The 13,114-nt window shown below is 57.5% G+C and overlaps 1 protein-coding gene across 1 annotated transcript in view; it reads right to left on the reverse strand.

Moving 5' to 3' along the window:
• The window catches only part of LOC144798626 (borealin-2-like), a 265,361-nt gene that overhangs the window by 176,603 nt on the left and 75,644 nt on the right, over positions 1–13,114 (reverse strand). The window lies entirely within an intron of this gene.

The following is a 13,114-nucleotide window of genomic DNA, read 5'->3' on the forward strand; positions in this document are numbered from 1 at the left end:
GACAATTGTGAGCAAACAAAATACATGAGGTAGTAAATACTGTGAGCAACCAAAATACATGAGGTAGTAAAGGTAATAGTGACAATCGTGAGCAAACAAAATACTGGAGTAAAAATTGTGAGCAACCAAAATACATGAGGTAGTAAAGGTAATAGTGACAATCGTGAGCAAACAAAATACTGGAGTAAAAATTGTGAGCAACCAAAATACATGAGGTAGTCAAAAGTGCACAAGAGGAAATAAAAGTGACAAGTGTGCAGTTATAAGAGAAAAAAAAGAGTATAATTAGAGGTATAGTCCTGCAATAAGTGCTAGACACTCAGGCTCAGGAACAAGCGTTACGTGAGCAAGGTGGCACTTGTGCAAGTATCAAAGGTAAAGACATGTGAGAGGTAGCCACCGTGTGTTGCAAGGGCAGAGTGGTGTGTGCATGTTACAAAAGGGCACCGAACACCAGTACATGTCAAATACTGCAAGAAGGCAGACCCTCCAATCCCAGGCATACACTGGGAAGGCACTTCCATGGTCATGTAAAGTAGAAATTATCAGTAGTGGGAAGTCTTCCTCACAAATAGCAAGAGGACGTGAGCTACTTTTGGAGGTGTCTCTGGAGGAGGAGAACTTTGAGGTCCCTTTTGAAGGCCTGGGAGGAGGCGGTGGTCCGGAGCGGAGGTGGAAAGGAGTTCCAGATTCTCACTGCGTTGCCTGAAAAGGATTGGGCCATTGTTCTTTCCTTCTTGAAAGTGGGAGGTTCAAGCAGTAGATTCTCCGCATTGCGTGAACGTCTAGAGCCACCAGAGAGTTTGTTTATTCGCTAGGTAGCTGGGAGATGAGGAGTGCAAGGCTTTGTGGGTAATGCAGGCAGTCTTGTAGATAGCTCTAGCCTCGAAGGGAAGCCAGTGGAGGGCGGATAAAATCGGTGTGATGTGATCGCTTCTTTTGGCCCCATAAATGAAACGAGCTGCTGAATGGAAGACAGACTTAAGTGGGGACAGGTGAGATTTGGGGAGGCCAGTAAGTAGAGAATTGCAGTAGTCTAGTCTAGAGAGGACCAGCGATTGCACCAGGGTTATAAGGTCCTGCTCCGGGAAGAAGCGACGGATTCCCCAAAGAAGGCGCAGTTGGTAGCGAGCAGATTTTGCAATAGAATTGATGTGGGGAGTTAGATTGAGTTTTTTGTCTAGAATGACACCAAGGGATTTTGCACTGTCGACAATGATGGGTTTATTGTTTAGTAGATTCATCTGATCCATCCATGATTGAACCGGGGGAGGAGAGAGTGAGGAGGAGAAGAGGAGGAATTCAGTTTTGGAGGGATTCAGAATCAATTGATGAGTTGACATCCAGTTTTGAATGGAGTCAAGAGTAGATCTTAGGATGGAGAGATCATGAGTGGAGGCAACCTTGAGGTAGAGTTGAGTGTCGTCTGCATAGAGATGATAGTGGATCCCAGATTTGCTTAGGAGGTTTCCCAGTGGTTCTAAGTAGAGATTGAACAATGTTGGTGCTAGTATCGAGCCTTGGGGAACACCTTGACCCACCGCCACAGGAGAAGAGAGACTGTTCGCTATTTTGATCATTTGAGATCTGTCAGAGAGGAAGGATGCAAACCCCTTAAGCACAGTGCCCTCCATGCCCATTCTCTGTTGAAGAATATTGAGGAGGGTGTTGTGATTAACAGTGTCGAAGGCTGCGGAAAGGTCAAGGAGAATTAGCAGACAGGACCCCCCTGAGTCGAGTATCCTCAGCGCATCATCAACCACTTGCAGAAGGGCTGTTTCAGTGCTGCAGTTTTGGATGAAGCCGGACTGACAATTGTCAAGAAGATCATTGTCCTTGATATGACGAGAGAGTTGTTTTGCTACACATCTTTCTGTGATCTTCGCAAGAAAGGGAAGGTTAGTGATGGGGCGGAAGTTGTTGAGGTCATTCGCATCAGCAGGGGGCTTTTTAAGCAGAGGGGTGACCTGCCCAGTTTTGAAGGAGACAGGAAGGGAGCCTTGCCAGAGGGAGAGGTTGATCACGGTAGTCCAATAGGAAAGGGAATGGGTATAGAAGTCAAAGGCAATGGCACTGGGGATAGGGTCAAGAGAATGGTTGGAGGGCTTTGTTTCCCGTATGCACTTGAGAAGGGCATCTTCAAATATGGGGTCAAAGCTCTGCCAGATGGCTAAGGATTTGCGCTCCTCTGGAGGTGTAGGATGAGCAACCTGATCCACAAGTGCTTTCACTTTTCCATCGAAGAAAACAGCGAAATCCGCTGCTCTCTTTGAAGAATCCTCCACCTTGGAGGTTGGGGGGAGAGCAGCTCGGAGTCTTGATGAGATCGAAAAGTTTTTTGGGTCTATTTTTGGCGGAGTCAAGGAGGGTTTTGAAGTGCGTCGCTTTCTCAAGGAAGATGTGTTTGTGGTACTTGCATCTTGCTGTGCGAAGCATGGCTAAATTGTCAATGGAGGGCAATTGTCTCCATTGCTTCTCCAGGAATCTTAGGTGCTTCCTTTCATCATAAAGGGATTTGTTGAACCAAGGTGCTGAGGGAGTGGGCCTTATCCTTTTGCTTTTGAGTGGAGCGACGTTATTAATTTCAGCTGCAAGAACTGTGAGGCATTGGGAGGTGAGATCGTCAACAGCTATGTTCGGGTGTAGTCTTGGAAGGGATAGCAAGGCTGATTCACAGAGGGGACCGATATCAATGTTTTTGGCATCACGGAACCAGGAGATGGCCCTCTTGGGTTGGCCAAGAGTTATAGAGTGTGAAAGTTGAAGGGAGAATGGGATGAGGTGGTGGTCAGACCAGTCTACATGAATTGGGGTAGTAGTAGAAAGCATGCCTGCTTTAGAAATAACAAGGTCCAGGATTGCGCCTTTGGAGTGGGTTGACTCGGTGCAGTGTTGGATAAGATCATTTGCAGAGAGGAAAGTGGCCAGTGAGTTCGCAGAGGAGTCATGCGGTGCGCCCCAGTGGAGATTGAAGTCACCCACGATGGTCTGATTGTCACTTTGAGAGTATTGGTCGCTGATGAAGTCTTTGAGATCTTCTATAAATGAAGAGCCACTACGAGGCGGGTGGTAAATGATATGGAATCTGAGCGGTGAACGGTGTTGCAATTGAAGTTCAAGAGAAAGGCATTCAAAGGTGTGGGGGGAGCTGATAGGAGACGCCTTAAGTTGGAGGGCGTTTCTGAAGATGACTGCAACACCTCCCCCCGTGTTCTCAGTTCTGTCATTCCTAAATATGGAGTAACCTGTGGGTATTAGGAGATCAAAAATAGCGTGAGAGGTATCTTTGAACCAGGTCTCTGTCAGGAAGAGCATGTCAAGATTGTGATGGGTGATGGTGTCGGAGATTTCAAGTTTGTGTTTTACTGCAGATCTGCAGTTGTGAAGCATACAGCGCAGCTCTGTCAAGACTGTTTTGGTGACGGGGGCACTTGGGCTCTGAAGAGTGATCGGGATATTGTACATTTGCGGGGGTGCTCGGGAGGGTTTAGGTGGACGCTTTGTTCTGACAGAGGTGATGGTCGGAATAGTGTAGACAGTGGGGATGCTAGGGTATGTATTGTAATCAATGATGCAGGGTAGTCATAGTCTATTAGTCCATTAAGTATATTTATTTATAAGTATAGAAAGATGGTAAGTCTAATCAATACATCAGTATTAGCTTATATGAATACCTAAGTATATGTCTAGGTATTTGCCCCACCAGGAGCAAGGTCCTCTCTGCTCAGCCCATCTCACCAACTGATCTTGCTACATACAAAACCACCCTAACATTCTACATGACATCATAGCAGGCTGAGCAGGTAAAGCAGAGAGACACCATAGAGGGAATGCATCCAGTAGAGTAAGACTACAACACATCTCCCCCATTATAATAATGGAAATCAAAGAGAGAGAGAATGTGAAACTGTAGGACACATGTGAAGCAAAAGAAGGAATAACAGTTAAACGTAAGGTAATAATATAGTGGAACAAAATAGTGTAGCGGAACAACAAAAGAGAGGAATAGTCTTACTCTACTGGATGCATTCCCTCTATGGTGTCTCTCTGCTTTACCTGCTCAGCCTACTATGATGTCATGTAGAATGTTAGGGTGGTTTTGTATGTGGCAAGATCAGTTGGTGAGATGGGCTGAGCAGGGAGGACCTTGCTCCTGGTGGGGCAAATACCTAGACATAGCACGCGTGGGTTCGAATCCCATCCTCGTCGCCAGTATTGTAATCAATGATGCAGGGTAGTCATAGTCTATTAGTCCATTAAGTATATTTATTTATAAGTATAGAAAGATGGTAAGTCTAATCAATACATCAGTATTAGCTTATATGAATACCTAAGTATATGTCTAGGTATTTGCCCCACCAGGAGCAAGGTCCTCTCTGCTCAGCCCATATCACCAACTGATCTTGCTACATACAAAACCACCCTAACATTCTACATGACATCATAGCAGGCTGAGCAGGTAAAGCAGAGAGACACCATAGAGGGAATGCATCCAGTAGAGTAAGACTACAACACAATGCCTGTTGAAGAAGGGTGGCGTTCAAGGGCTTGTGCGAGTTAACGAAGTTTGCAGACGAAAGGTTGAGCTTGGCTGTGTTGTGGTGAGGGGGCGAGGTGCAACTCCGTGGAAGTTGGGAGGGAGTAGAGGTGCATGGAGGGGTGGAGATCTTAGAGCATAGAAGTGAAATGGCAACTGTAAGCTGGGAGATGGAGCTGATCAGGGAGCCTAGCGTATTTTCCAGTGAGAAAGAGGTATTTTCCAGTGAGAAAGAGGTAGAACATGGGAGGTTGGGTGGCTCGATTGAAATAAGGGGGGGTGGAATTGGTGGTGGACGGCAGGGAGAGGTGGGGGGACAGGAGGTGAGTCGGGGGGTGGCGTTCACAGGTGGGGAAAGGTGGAGGTTGGGAGCGGGAGTAGGTGAATTGGGGGTTAAGGGAGAGTGGTCATTGTTGGTGTTGCCAGAGGGAGAGGAATTAAGGATACATTTAGAGGGAGAAAGGTGCGAAACACGTCGGTAGGGAAGAAGGAGGGGGGAGGCCTGTGTGGCGTCATGGGAATGTAGGACGTTTGGGAGGGAAAGAGGAGCAGTGATTGCGGAGGTTCTGTCCGTTAGGAGAGGTAGCCGTGAGGGAACTGTCATCTGGCCGAGTGCGGGGGGTTCAGAGAGAGGGAAATTGAGGAGGGGAACTGGTTCTGCTGGGCCCGAGGAACGGAGGTGGAAGGGGTTACTAGGAGGGGAAATGGGGTAGTGCGGCAGAACTGGAGGAGTAGGAGGGAGGAGAGAGAGGCAGTGGGAATGAGGCAAAAGCGGGGTGAGTGACGAGGGGATGAAGGGTTGGAGAGGAGGGATGAAAGGAGGGCTAAGGGGAGCATAGGGAAAGTTAATTGGGGGAGAGTGTTGGAGGAGAGATGGACTAAAGAGGGGGGTGATGGGAAGAAGTATGGGGAGGAGAAGAAGGGGGTGATGGGAAGAAGTATGGGGGAGGAGAAGAGATTGGAGTACCGTGATAGTGCAGATGGGACGAGGAGCGTGTTAGCTAGTGGTAGGGCTGAAGTAATTTGGGAGGGTATATACTGTGGGGGGGGAGGAATAGGAGATGAGGTAGTTAGGGGGGGAGAGGGAAGAGGGCCGACCTGCGCTTCTCGAGAGTGCAGCCAACTGGAGTGAGGTGGGGTCGGCGGAGGAAAAAGGGAGTAATGGGTGGAGTTGGAAGGAGAGTCAAAGGGAAGCCCGGTTGCAGGGAGTGGGAGTAAGGAGGGGAAGAGGTGGTCAAAGAGTGAGAGACAGGAGTCTTTGCCTTGGATCATGACAGTACCGTTGTTATAGAGTGAGATAGTGAGGTAGCCATTGAAGCACCCAGAGGGGGAAATTTGAAGTTGTTTCCCATATGGGATAGAGGAGGAGGAGGTGACGTTAAGGGAATTGTAAAAACTGTTGGACCAAGAGGGGGCGTCGCGAGTGAAGAAGATTAAGTCGTTTTTGAGCCTCCCAAGACGACCATTGTAAAATTGATCCACAAAAAGGGAGTCTGGGAAACGTTCAATAGTGTTATGCTTCAGTCGTTTTATTGAAGCTTTAGACTGGTCGGGAGGATAAATGATTTTGAAGCAATTGGCTCCAGACTTAACTCGAGAGGTGGCCATGTTGAGAAGATGAGGCGAAGGAGGGTGGGAGAAAGATGAGAGGGGTGTTACTGGGAGAGCGGTAGTGAGGAGAAATAAGAGGGCAAAAAGGGGGCGCATACTCCGGGTTAATGTGCCGTCAGGCTGTAGAAAGGCCTAAACGAAGCAGCTGGCACTACTTGCTGCGCAGCTGTAAAAGGCCTAAACGGTGCAGCTGGCACTACTTGCTGCGCAGCTGTAAAAGGCCTAAACGGTGCAGCTGGCACTATTTGCTGCGCAGCTGTAAAAGTGTAGAAATAAATACCACACAATTAAAGAGCCGCGACCTCAGTTGATACTCAGAGAGCAGCCTTTGTTATTACTTGCTGATAGGGTGATAAGGATCTTACCCCTTTCTTACATCGTATTGGAGGGAGTAGCTGAGCATTGCCGGGAAGAGTTCCGAATGTTGAGCGCCATCTTGGGGGCAGGCAAGGAGGAGATCGGCTGGGACCTCTTCTCCTTGGCTTATCTCAGGTCACAGTCTATGCCCCACAGTTTGCAGCTCGATTGGTTATCCCTGTAAGTCCTGTGGAGGGAGGATGTGTGCTTTAATCCCCTCTATCTCTAAGGCAGATAGGGATTACAGAGATGTTTTTTCAGTGCGGTGTCCCGACTTGGGCGCCATTTGGGGGTCAGGCAGAATGATGTTCGTCTGGGTCCGTGTTGGTTCGGTTGCTTTGTCCCATTTCTGACCTCGTTCTGCTCTTGGTGCTGGGTCCAGGGCGATGGTTAACACCTCTCTCACCTGCCTCGTTGTAATAGTTTCCCTCTCTTCTCCACTGTTTGTCTTTCTCCTCTCGCTTGTCTGTCACACTCGCACCTCTGCTGTATTCCTCACTCTAGATCGCACACACACACACACACACACACACACACAGACAGACACACTTACTTAGATGTCCCTTTGTAACTTATTTTCTCATTCTCCTCTGCTCTTTCATCTTCCACTGCTCGTCTTTCCTGTTTCTCATTTGTCTACTCCTGTTGAGCTTTTTTACCACCTACCGTTTTATAACCTACCTCTCGTTCTCGGTCACTTTGGTCTCCAATTTCCCTCTCTGTCACTGTGAACCTCTCTCCTTCACTTTGCTCTCCAATTTCTCCTTTTGCGCTCTCACTTAAATGCATTTCTGACTCTTTATAGTCTTTCCTTGGCCATTCTCTCTCTCTCTCTCTCTCTCTCTCTCTCTCTCTCCCCTCGCTCATCTCTCTCTCTCTCTCCCCTCGCTCATCTCTCTCTCGCTCATCTCCGATCTCCAATCTCTCGCTCCCCTCTCCAATCTCTCGCTCCCCTCTCCAATCTCTCGCTCCCCTCTCCAATCTCTCGCTCCCCTCTCCAATCTCTCGCTCCCCTCTCCAATCTCTCGCTCCCCTCTCCAATCTCTCGCTCCCCTTTCCAATCTCCAATCTCTCGCTCCCCTCTCCAATCTCCAATCTCTCGCTCCCCTCTCCAATCTCCAATCTCTCGCTCCCCTCTCCAATCTCCAATCTCTCGCTCCCCTCTCCAATCTCCAATCTCTCGCTCCCCTCTCCCCGGTCCCTCTCCCTCTCCCCGGTCCCTCTCCAATCGGTCCCTCTCCAATCGGTCCCTCTCCCTCTCCCCGGTCCCTCTCCCTCTCCCTCTCCCTCTCCCCGGTTCCTCTCCCCGGTCCCTCTCCCTCTCCCCGGTCCCTCTCCCTCGCTCCTCTCTCCAATCTCTCGCTCCCCTCTCCCCGGTCCCTCTCCCGCTCCCTCTCCCCGGTCCCTCTCCAATCAGTCCCTCTCCAATCGGTCCCGGTCCCTCTCCCCGGTCCCTCTCCCTCTCCAATCGGTCCCGGTCCCTCTCCCCGGTCCCTCTCCCTCTCCAATCGGTCCCTCTCCCTGGTCCCTCTCCCTCGTCCCTCTCCCTCTCCCCGGTCCCTCTCCCTCTCCCCGGTCCCTCTCCCTCTCCCCGGTCCCTCTCCCTCTCCCCGGTCCCTCTCCCTCTCCCTCTCCCGGGTCCCTCTCCCTGGTCCCTGGTCCCCGGTCCCTGGTCCCTGGTCCCTGGTCCCGCTCCCCGGTCCCTGGTCCCTGGTCCCTCTCCCCGGTCCCTCGTCCCTCTCCCCGGTCCCTCTCCCCGGTCCCCCGGTCCCTCTCCCCGGTCCCCCGTTCCCTCTCCCCGGTCCCCCGTTCCCTCTCCCCGGTCCCCCGTTCCCTCTCCCCGGTCCCCCGTTCCCTCTCCCCGGTCCCCCGTTCCCTCTCCCCGGTCCCCCGTCCCTCTCCCCGGTCCCTCTCCCCCGTCCCTCTCCCCGGTCCCCCGTCCCTCTCCCCGGTCCCCCGTCCCTCTCCCCGGTCCCTCTCCCCGGTCCCCCGTCCCTCTCCCCGGTCCCTCTCCCCAGTCCCCGGTCCCTCTCCCCGGTCCCCGGTCCCTCTCCCTCTCCCCGGTCCCTCTCCCCGGTCCCTCGTCCCTCTCCCCGGTCCCCCGTCTCTCTCCCCGGTCCCCCGTCCCGGTCCCCGGTCCCTCTCCCCGGTCCCCGGTCCCTCTCCCCGGTCCCCCGTCCCGGTCCCCCGTCCCTCTCCCCGGTCCCTCTCCCCGGTCCTCCGTCCCTCTCCCCGGTCCCTCTCCCCTCTCCCCGGTCCCTCTCCCCTCTCCCCGGTCCCTCTCCCCTCTCCCCTCTCCCCGTCCCTCTCCCTCTCCCGGGTCCCTCTCCCTCTCCCGGGTCCCTCTCCCTCTCCCTGGTCCCTCTCCCTCTCCCTGGTCCCTGGTCCCTGGTCCCTGGTCCCTCTCCCGGGTCCCGGTCCCTGGTCCCTGGTCCCTCTCCCCGGTCCCTCTCCCCGGTCCCTCTCCCCGGTCCCTCTCCCCGGTCCCCGGTCCCCGGTCCCTCTCCCCGGTCCCTCTCCCCGGTCCCTGGTCCCTCTCCCCGGTCCCTGGTCCCTCTCCCCGGTCCCCCGGTCCCCCGTTCCCTCTCCCCGGTCCCCCGTTCCCTCTCCCCGGTCCCCCGGTCCCTCTCCCCGGTCCCTCTCCCCGGTCCCCCGGTCCCTCTCCCCGGTCCCCCGGTCCCTCTCCCTCTCCCCGGTCCCCCGGTCCCTCTCCCCGGTCCCCCGTTCCCTCTCCCCGGTCCCCCGTTCCCTCTCCCCGGTCCCTCTCCCCGGTCCCCCGTCCCTCTCCCCGGTCCCCCGTCCCTCTCCCCGGTCCCTCTCCCCGGTCCCCCGGTCCCTCTCCCTCTCCCCGGTCCCCCGGTCCCCCATTCCCTCTCCCCGGTCCCCCGTCCCTCTCCCCCGTTCCCTCTCCCCGGTCCCCCGTTCCCTCTCCCCGGTCCCCAGTCCCTCTCCCCGGTCCCCGGTCCCCCTCCCCCTCCCCGGTCCCCGGTCCCTCTCCCCGGTCCCTCTCCCTCTCCCCGGTCCCCCGTCCCTCTCCCCGGTCCCCCGTCCCTCTCCCCGGTCCCCCGTCCCTCTCCCCGGTCCCCCGTCCCTCTCCCCGGTCCCTCTCCCCGGTCCCTCTCCCCGGTCCCTCTCCCCTCTCCCCGGTCCCTCTCCCCGGTCCCTCTCCCCTCTCCCCGGTCCCTCTCCCCGGTCCCTCTCCCCGGTCCCTCTCCCCGGTCCCTCTCCCCTCTCCCCGGTCCCCCGTCCCTCTCCCCGGTCCCTCTCCCCTCTCCCCGGTCCCCCGTCCCTCTCCCCGGTCCCCCGTCCCTCTCCCCGGTCCCCCGTCCCTCTCCCCGGTCCCCCGTCCCTCTCCCCGGTCCCCCGTCCCTCTCCCCGGTCCCCCGTCCCTCTCCCCGGTCCCTCTCCCCGGTCCCCGGTCCCTCTCCCCTCTCTCCGGTCCCTGGTCCCTCTCTCCGGTCCCTGGTCCCTCTCCGGTCCCTCTCCCTCTCCCTCTCCCTCTCCCTCTCTCCCTCTCCCTCTCTCCCTCTCCCTCTCTCCCTCTCCGGTCCCTCTCCCTCTCTCCGGTCCCTCTCCCTCTCCCTGGTCCCCGGTCCCCGGTCCCTCTCCCCGGTCCCCGGTCCCCCTCCCCCTCCCCGGTCCCCGGTCCCCGGTCCCTCTCCCCGGTCCCTCTCCCTGGTCCCCCTCCCCGGTCCCTCTCCCCGGTCCCCCGTCCCTCTCCCCGGTCCCCCGTCCCTCTCCCCGGTCCCTCTCCCCGGTCCCTCTCCCCGGTCCCTCTCCCCGTCCCTCTCCCCTCTCCCCGGTCCCTCTCCCCGGTCCCCGGTCCCTCTCCCCGGTCCCCGGTCCCTCTCCCCGGTCCCTGGTCCCTCTCCCCGGTCCCTGGTCCCTCTCCCCGGTCCCTCTCCCTCTCCGGTCCCTCTCCCTCTCCCTCTCCCTCTCTCCCTCTCCCTCTCTCCGGTCCCTCTCCCTCTCTCCGGTCCCTCTCCCTCTCTCCGGTCCCTCTCCCTCTCCCTGGTCCCTGGTCCCTCTCCCCGGTCCCCGGTCCCTCTCCCGGGTCCCGGTCCCTCTCCCCGGTCCCTCTCCCCTCTCCCCAGTCCCTCTCCCCTCTCCCCAGTCCCTCTCCCCTCTCCCCAGTCCCTCTCCCCGTCCCTCTCCCCTCTCCCCAGTCCCTCTCCCCTCTCCCCAGTCCCTCTCCCCGTCCCTCTCCCCTCTCCCCGTCCCTCTCCCCTCTCCCCGTCCCTCTCCCCTCTCCCCAGTCCCCGGTCCCTCTCCCCGGTCCCTCTCCCCGGTCCCTGGTCCCTCTCTCCGGTCCCTCTCCCTCTCCCTCTCCGGTCCCTCTCCCTCTCCCTCTCCGGTCCCTCTCCCTCTCCCTCTCTCCCTCCCTCCGGTCCCTCTCCCTCTCCCTGGTCCCCGGTCCCTCTCCCCGGTCCCCGGTCCCTCTCCCGGGTCCCGGTCCCTGGTCCCGGGTCCCTGGTCCCTCTCCCCGGTCCCCCGTCCCTCTCCCCGGTCCCCCGTCCCTCTCCCCGGTCCCCCGTCCCTCTCCCCGGTCCCCCGTCCCTCTCCCCCGTCCCTCTCCCCGGTCCCTCTCCCCTCTCCCCGGTCCCTCTCCCCTCTCCCCGGTCCCTCTCCCCTCTCCCCGGTCCCTCTCTCCGGTCCCTCTCCCTCTCCCTCTCTCCGGTCCCTCTCCCTCTCCCTCTCTCCGGTCCCTCTCCCTCTCCCTCTCCGGTCCCTCTCCCTCTCCCTCTCCGGTCCCTCTCCCTCTCCCTCTCCGGTCCCTCTCCCTCTCCCTCTCCGGTCCCGCTCCCTCTCCCCGGTCCCGCTCCCTCTCCCCGGGTCCCTGGTCCCTCTCCCCGGTCCCCCGTCCCTCTCCCCGGTCCCCCGTCCCTCTCCCCGGTCCCTCTCCCCTCTCCCCGGTCCCTCTCCCCTCTCCCCGGTCCCTCTCCCCTCTCCCCGGTCCCTCTCCCCTCTCCCCGGTCCCTCTCTCCGGTCCCTCTCCCTCTCCCTCTCTCCGGTCCCTCTCCCTCTCCCTCTCTCCGGTCCCTCTCCCTCTCCCTCTCCGGTCCCGCTCCCTCTCCCCGGTCCCGCTCCCTCGCCCCGGTCCCGCTCCCTCGCCCCGGTCCCGCTCCCTCTCCCTCTCCCCGGTCCCGCTCCCTCTCCCTCTCCCTCTCCCTCTCCCCGGTCCCGCTCCCTCTCCCTCTCCCTCTCCCTCTCCCCGGTCCCGCTCCCTCTCCCTCTCCCCGGTCCCGCTCCCTCTCCCTCTCCCTCTCCCCGGTCCCGCTCCCTCTCCCCGGTCCCGCTCCCTCTCTCCGGTCCCGCTCCCTCTCTCCGGTCCCGCTCACTCTCTCCGGTCCCGCTCCCTCTCCCTCTCTCCGGTCCCTCTCCCTCTCTCCGGTCCCTCTCCCTCTCTCCGGTCCCTCTCCCTCTCTCCGGTCCCTCTCCCTCTCTCCGGTCCCTCTCCCTCTCTCCGGTCCCTCTCCCTCTCTCCGGTCCCTGGTCCTGGTCCTGGTCCCGCTCCCTGGTCCTGGTCCTGGTCCCGCTCCCTGGTCCTGGTCCCGCTCCCTGGTCCTGGTCCCGCTCCCTGGTCCTGGTCCCGCTCCCTGGTCCTGGTCCCGCTCCCTGGTCCTGGTCCCGCTCCCTGGTCCCACTCCCTCTCTGATCTCTCCCTCTCTGATCTCTCTCCCTCTCTGATCTCTCTCCCTCTCTGATCTCTCTCCCTCTCTGATCTCTCTCCCTCTCTGATCTCTCTCCCTCTCTGATCTCTCTCCCTCTCCCTCTCTCTCCCTCCGATCTCTCTCTCTCTCCCTCTCTGATCGATCTCTCTCTCTCCCTCTCTGATCGATCTCTCTCTCTCTCTCTCTCTCTCTCTCTCCCCCCTCTCCGATCTCTCCCGCTCTGATATCACTCTCTCTCCGATCGCTCTCTCCCCTCTCCATTCTCCCTCCCTCTCTCTCTCTCTCTCTCTCTCTCTCTCCTCTTACTGATCTTTCCCACTCTTTATCTCTCCCTCTCCTCTCTCTCGCTCTGATCTCGCTCTCTCTCCATAGCTCTCTCTCCCCCCTCTCCGATCTCTCCCGCTCTGATATCACTCTCTCTCCGATCGCTCTCTCCCCTCTCCATTCTCCCTCCCTCTCTCTCTCTCTCTCTCTCTCTCTCTCCTCTTACTGATCTTTCCCACTCTTTATCTCTCCCTCTCCTCTCTCTCGCTCTGATCTCGCTCTCTCTCCATAGCTCTCTCTCCCCGCTCTGATCTCTCTCGCTCTCTCTCTCCCTCTCGCTCTCTCTCTCTCCCCCCTCGCCAATCTCTCTCTCCCTCTCGCTCTCTCTCTCCCCCCTCGCCAATCTCTCTCTCCCTCTCGCTCTCTCTCTCTCCCCTCGCCAATCTCTCTCTCCCTCTCCGATCTCTCTCACTGATCTCTCTCGCTCCCCAAACTACTTTCAGTGATTGTTTTGAGGACAGGATGGTAAATGTAAGTTTTGTTCATGTTGTAAATTTGTTTAAAAAAATAGAAATCAGGAGTTCGGTTTTTCTTTTTGTGTACTGATCCAACGCAAACTAGGATTTTATTTCAGCTGACATGATTCTGTGATACATAAACTGTTTCTCACTGT

This window comes from Lissotriton helveticus, chromosome 12 (assembly GCF_964261635.1).
Source record: "Lissotriton helveticus chromosome 12, aLisHel1.1, whole genome shotgun sequence".
NCBI lineage: Eukaryota > Metazoa > Chordata > Amphibia > Caudata > Salamandridae > Lissotriton > Lissotriton helveticus.